We start from the raw sequence: 7,449 nt of genomic DNA on the forward strand, positions 1-7,449 counted from the left end.
GAATTAGAATTCAAATCAAAAATTTAATACAAAGATTAATTATGGTGGTCCTGTTATTTTTATACTTGGGAATATGGTAGTTTTTATTTTGATTTTACTGGCTATTGGAGAAATATGGGCTACGTATTTTTTGTGTGTCATGTATGTTGTTGGTCACCCTTTGTGCGCGTAGCCGCGTGCGTGAGTGTCTACTTTACCAATTATACAGAATTGGGCTAAGAGTTTCTTTTAAATTCTCTATTTTTCTTATTTTTTTGATTTCCCCCTCTACCTTCCCTATTATGTAGTCGTTACCTTTGATATTCTCCTTAAATGTTATTTTTGGTCCCTCTCCTGGATAGTTAGGATAATACATTCAGGTATTTTAATGATCTTTTTGGAAGGGGCAATTGCCTTATTCGTGTTACATCTTGGATCATGCGAGTAAGTACTCTCTTCCGACACAGACCCAATAAGGAAGGTCCTTCATCTCCGACGGAAAGGGGCCTATATATTATTTCGTGGTTTGCCACATCCTTGTTTTAGGTTTGATTTTGGTCCTTTGTTTTCTCAAATTTTCACATGTGGTACTTTTTTATTTATATCTTGACCTTCTTATTGGATCTATACGTATCTTAAATTATGTAATATATTTTATATTTTTCATGGAGACTCACAAAGTTATTGTTCATTTGTACCTCTGACTGTAGTCATAACATGTTATTGTCCCCAAATACTTTCAAGAAGGCATTTACCGCATTAAAAACCACAAATTCAGCTTCGCTCCTCCTAAAATGGTTTAAATCCCTATGCTGTAAGTACAAGTCTTGATTCATTAATATCTGAATCAGATCAAAGTGCCAGAAGTTAAATATTCGAACAAGGTTAAGTCGTTCTGTCACATACGGAATAAATTTACGAATTATTTCATGAACCATAAACTGGAAGATCAATTTCTGGTGAGAGGAATCCTTTGGTACACACTTGCTGAGAATTCTGAATGTACTAATGGCCTTTTTTACTTTGATGATTTTGGGTAGGTGTGGTAATGTCGTCATGTACCTTTAGCTTTATGATGATGTCCATGAAATCGGCTAGATTCTTACGAAACCATCTTCTATTGTTTAACAAATAAGATTTTGTTTCGTGGTGAAGTAAGATCATGCTTAAAATCTTATGATCCAATTTTGTGATTAAATACCGTGTATTTACGGTTAAATGGGTAGTCGTTCAAGCCCCATTGTCGAGTAAGGCGCTTACGGCGTGGGGGTTATTTGCTTGGATGGCTATATCCAAGGGATGGATTTTGAGAGGTGTTTCTTCCCCACTAATAAGAAATGTTGGTTCATTGGTAATGTCATATTTATTTGCGTCGCACATATCTCCAATAGTATTTAAAACGTTTTTATATTTGATCCATTCAGGAGTCAACTTTTTGAATCTATTTCTTCTTCCTGTGGACGTATTTTCGGTTACAAATTGATGTAGTATCATTTTGCCTGACGAGATAAATTCGCCAGACATAATTTGTTGATTCTCAACTCCGTATTCAGTCATTATTGGGTATAGGGATGAATGAAAAATTATTTTTTGAGTAAGTGGGTCTACAGGCTAAGTATGAGTACTTATGTATTAAAATCAAGAAAAATTAAAAATATTAAAATATTAAATTTGTAGTAAAATGTAGTAAAAAATAGGATTAAAAAAAAAATTAGGTAGCTAAGGGCAAAAAAAATTTTTTTTTCTTTAATATTATACAGTAAGGGGTTAGTTACTAAATGTTAGTTTAGCAAACTGTCACTCTATTTTTGTTAGTGTGTTAGTTGTTTAAATAAGAATTTTACTCACACTTTCCTTGGAGTAACTTGCCAGTTTTTTTTTTTGTCCAAGTGATTTAATGCACCTGAAAGTGATACGTAATATAAAGGTTGGATATTGCGTGCGGATATAATATAAGGATTAGTACATTTAAACTTATTTATATATCTAATTTTTCTGGTTCTTTCACTACCCTGCCGGATTTCGTTGTTATTTCCTTGGTTGATTGGGGCTGGTCTTTTTTTGGTTTGGCTAACGAGATTATGTCAAATTTTTTATATTGTTTATTTAAAAAAATTTGACCTTTTAGTTTTGCCTCCTTTCCGTGCAATGCCGCCGTAGTTGGTTTTGAACTTTTTGGATCTCTGAATTTTTCCTGGTCAGATTCGCCTTCCGACTCTGATGTACTTAATGATTCAGGGTCTGTAATGGGGGACTTTTTGGACTGGGGGGAGAGCCGGCCTTGCCTTCAAAAATTTCTTCCCCCTTTGAAGTTGTAGGCTTATCAATTGCTTGTTTAGGAGGGACTCTTACTTCTGGTAGATTAAATGATTCCTGTGAACTCTCTGAAGAGTCAAAAGTTTTTGTCGGATTCCGCCATTGCTTGAAAGCAAAGTCTTCAGGGGGATGTGGCATCTGTTGTATCATAGTCTCCTTCCAAGATGTCCAATTCCTTGGTTTGGCCTTTGATACCGTTATATCATGATCATGGGATTTTTGAGTGTCCTCTGTCGTTTCAGGATGTACCTTGTGTGTCCTGTGTCCTGTTAAGATTGGGTAGTTTATTGTGTCCATTGCTTCGCGTAAATTTAGTCCTCGTGGTTCGCTGGGGTACTCTAATTTTTGGTTGCTAGGGCTATCAATAGTTCTTTTCAACTCATTATAGACTGATACAGGTCGCCCTATGGGCGTTGTTGGTGACATTAAATCGTTTGGGAATGGTTCGGCAAGATGGGGGGTTGAGATTCTATCGGGAAAAAACTTAGATTTTGGAGAAATGGTATAATCTTGATCTTCTGAACTGTCTCTGAGGATCCATTATTTTCCCCGTATTTTAGAGTATTTGGGATTTGATTCTTTGGGGTAACCATATTTGTCATTGCTAAGAATTCATTGAAATCCTCTTCTTCGCTCTCGTCTTCGATATGTCCTTTTTTGAAATTAAAGGGTTTTAAGTAACTTAATATTTATGTAGGTTGTTTATTTTAGACCTCTGAGGAATCCGACTTCATGGGTTGTGGGACCCAGGCTTCCGGAAAGGTTACTATGTTTATACTGCTGATGTGCTTCTTATAGGTTTTTCCTGTCCTTGAGCTAAAGATATTAAATTTTATTTTATTATCTTATTTCGTTTTAATTCTCTAAGTGACGGAGTATAGATCCGAGAGCTTCTTATACTCTGTTTTCTTTTCATTGTTCTCATAAACGAAATCCCCTACATTGAAATTTTAATATCACTTGACTTTTGGAATAATTTTATTGTCCTGATTTATATTAGATTTTTCTATTTCTTTCTCATCAATTTTATAGGTCTCTCAGTCTAATAATAAATTCCTGCTTGTAATCTTATAAATCGTTATAATACTGTCTCGATTCGATAATTTCCTCATATGGGATTTGAAAATCTCGTCCGAAAAGTATATAAAAGGGGTTGTCTTTTACTACTGGTGAAAATGCCGTGTTGATCACGGTAGTTAGGTAGGTAAGGTCTAATGCCAGTTTCTTCTACTATCTTTTGTATAAATTCCTAAAATATTTGAAAATAATTTATGTCTATTTTCAATTTTCCCATTGGCTTGAGGATGATATGGGGTTGTTATTAATTTATTAATGTGGAGAAAGCTCATTAAATCTTTAGTGACTTTTGAGACAAAATTACTCCCGTTATCACTCAGCACGGTATTTGGTATTCCGAAATTTAGGAACAACTTAGCGAGTGCTGTGCTGGTGGTGTAGGCACTTTGATTTTTTAACACTTTAGAAAAAGTAAAACCGGAAAAACGGTCGATGACCAACAAAATGCATGTGTAACCTATGCTAGATGTGGGCAAGCCGCCATTAGAGCGGCACAGATCAAACGAAATTACGTCAAATGAAAAATTTGTTATGGGGGTTCTTCCCATCGGTGGATTAGGGTATATAATTGGATTTTTTCTCAGATTACACGTGTTACATTTGTTTATGAAGTCCTTATGTTTAGTTAGAGCTGATGGGACATAATAGTACTGCTTCAATTTATGAAGTCTCACTAATTTCTAGGTGTTCACCTATCTCTGAATGGAAATATCTAAATGCAAGAATTTCTAGATTTTGGGTTAAAACTGGAATTATGGAAGTTTGGTTTTAGTTGGTCTCATTGGTTATTTTTCTACATAATATTTTTTCATCCAAATCATAATAATAATTATCTATCTCCTTTTTGAGTGTTTTAAATGATATGGTAGTTCTTGATCATCTAGAAAATATTTTATCAGGGAAGTACATGTTTCATCGGTATTTTGGCTTTCTTTTATACTAATCAAGGATAGTGGGCCATACTCATTTTTTGGCTCATTGGCTGTAATTGTTTTTAATTTTCTACTTATAGCGGCTTTTTTTGAGTTTATTGGGATAATTTCGTTAATTTCATTTTCCAAGAGGTTATCCTCTGGAAATCTACTAAGGTAGTCACAAGGAGCGTTTTCCTTTCCCTTGAGGTGTTCAAAGTCATACTCTAAATCTTGTATTTTGAGTATCCATCGAGCAAGGATTCCCGTTGGTTTTTTAAAAGTTTGTAAGTATTGTAAGCTATTATGAGCACAGTGTAGTTTAAATTTCCTACCCACCAAATAGTGTCTAAATTTGTCTAGGTGATATATTATTGATAATAGCTCAAGCATGGTGGCTGAGTAATTTTTTTCTCCTGGGGTGAGGGTACGACTAGCATATGCTATTATCTTTTCTTCCTTTATGATTTTGCCATTTTCTTCCCTTTCAAATGTTTGTGAGAGAATGGCCCCTATTCCCTTTGTTGATGCATCTGTAGTGACTATGAATTGTCCCGTTTGGAAGTTTGGTAATGATAAGATGGGCTCTGATATGAGTGCTTTTTTTTAGATAATTTAGTGAATCTTGCGCTTCTTTTCACCAATTAATCTTTTGTGGTTTTCCTCGAGTAAGGTCAGTTAGGGGCTTGGCCATCTGGGAATAGTTTCGTATGAATCTTCAAAAGTAACTACAAATTCCCAGGATACCTCTTGACTGTTTTATAGTTTGGGAGGCTCTGAGATTCTCTACTATTTTTCCTTTTTCTGTAACAGGGGCTATTTGGCCTTGCGTTACTACTACTCCCAAGAATTTTATTTTATTTTGTAACAAGTTTACTTTTTCTGGTCTACATTTAAATTTCCCTCTCTAAATTTTTCAAATACCTTGGGTAGGGTAATTAAATGGTCCTCAGCATTTTTATCCATGCAAATAACGTAATCCCCGAAGTGGATTATGTTATTTAGACCTCTTAGTTGGTGAAGCAAGGGTCTGCGCAATGCGCTTGAACTGATTTTGAGTCCAAAGGGCACTCGTAAGTATTCATAAGAACCACATTCTGTTGTGCAGAATGCTGTTTTGTATACGTCACTTTCTGCTATTTTTACATGATGGTATCCCTGAGTTAAGTCTAGGGAAGTGAATATTTTATTATTGTTTGAAATCGAGTCTAATATTTCATCTATTTTGGGAAGTGGGAATTTATCGCTAACTACTTTTTTATTTAAAGCTCGTTAGTCCACCACCAATCTAAGGTCCTTGTTTTTTTTGGGTACTGTTATCACTGGAGCAGAATCAGGGCTAATGCTAGGTCTGATTATTTCATTTCGCTCGAGCTCCTTGATTTTATTTTTAAGCCACTCCTAATGTTCGTATGGAATACGGTATGGTTGTTTGGCAACAGGTAACCCTATAGTTTGTATTGCGTGTTTGTAGAATGGTATTAAACCTAAGTCATTCTCTGATGTTGAAAAAACATCTTTGAATTCCCAAAGTAGTTAGCATAATTTATTCTTTAGCAGGATATCAGTGATAAGATTTAAATCACATTTTTCTAATAATTGGGTTTTCGATAGGTGGTATTCTTTTTCTTGTGTATTTATGTTATTTACTAAGTTTTCCCCTGACTTCTTCCAATCGTCTAGGTCCGCTTCCGACACAACTTGTATCTCTACTAGGCATGTCCCCTTTTTTAAATTAATTACATCATTTTCGTGTGTATTGGTTATCCAAATGTAACCCTCTCCCTTTTCATAATTTATAACTTGTTCTTCACATGTCAAATTTTTAGGGATATCCTCTATTGGTGTGGCGATCCAAATTTCATTTTTGTCATTAATTGGTTCAATCATTTGGGATATTTGCACTCTCTGCATTGAATTAGGTTGGATTTTGGTTTTACGTACTAAGAATCCATAGTATTTTTCAGAGGTTTTTGTATCTATTGAATTCAAAAAAATTTTGTTAGGTTTATTGTTATTAGGGGGTCTTTCTTATAATTTCTCTCCATAATTTGGTAATTTCCTGAATTTGTTTGTCCCTGTATTCTTTCATATCATTTATTTTTACCTTTTTTGAATTATTTTGAATATTGTTCACTCTGACCCGTTTTTCCGACGGATAGATAAATTTGGAATTGGCTACATCTAATAGTATTTTATTTGTTTTCAAAAAATTTGAGCCTATTATTGCTTCATAAGGGACATTTTTACAGATAATAAATCTAGTAGGTAAACTTCTATTATCTTTAAATACCGTCAGGTATATTGATCCTTTAACTTCTAAATTATGTCCCGTCACGCTTGATAAGTTAGGACATGAATAGTTTATCCGTTGTTTGATGTGCCTGGGTAATGCATTAAACACATATATGTTCATAACATTTACAATGGCTCAAGAGTCTATTAGTGTATTAAAATAAATATTTGCAACACTGAAATTGTTAAATATGGGTACTATTTTGTTATTTTCTTCACTTCAAAATGGTCTTATTACCTTAGGAGACCTAAAAAATATTCTTCCGCCAAAATTAGGTCTTATGGGTTTTGGAGGCTTGTGTCGTTTTCCTGGGGTGCCCAGTCATTTGATGTAGAACGTTCGTTTGTTCTATTTTCATTATTCTGGTTATTCTGCCAATTAGCGTTGGTATTTTGTTCTAGTCTGTTTGTAAAGTTGCCCCTGGTACTCCAATTACTTTTTGGGTAACTAGTTCTACCACGATATTGTGATGTATTGCGTTGGAAGTTTTGGCTATCATTATATCTACCTCATGTTCGGTAAGTACTTCCTCTATTGCCTCTCATTGCGGACCCACTGTTTTTTGTTCTCCCGAACAAACTATTATTCGGCTCGCGGTAATATGAATTATAATTGTCCAAACAACAGTTTCTTGCTATGTGGCCTATGTGGTCACATGCATAGCCTCTTGTAGGTCGGTTAAAGGTTGTTGGTCTTGATTGGTTATTTTCTGAAAAACGTACCAATCGTTGCTTTCGTTGGGTTTGACTTCTAGTTATGTTAGGTTTTGGCAATGGATCTCGTGAGAAAAATCGCGGGGAGAGATCTCTCGAGGTTTTGGGTCTTTTCGTTTCTACATTATTAATTGATAATTTTTGATGTAAGACAATA

This window comes from Artemia sp. Qi Xiang Cuo, chromosome 6, assembly GCF_049724085.1.
Source record: "Artemia sp. Qi Xiang Cuo chromosome 6, ASM4972408v1, whole genome shotgun sequence".
Classification (NCBI taxonomy): Eukaryota; Metazoa; Arthropoda; class Branchiopoda; order Anostraca; family Artemiidae; genus Artemia; species Artemia sp. Qi Xiang Cuo.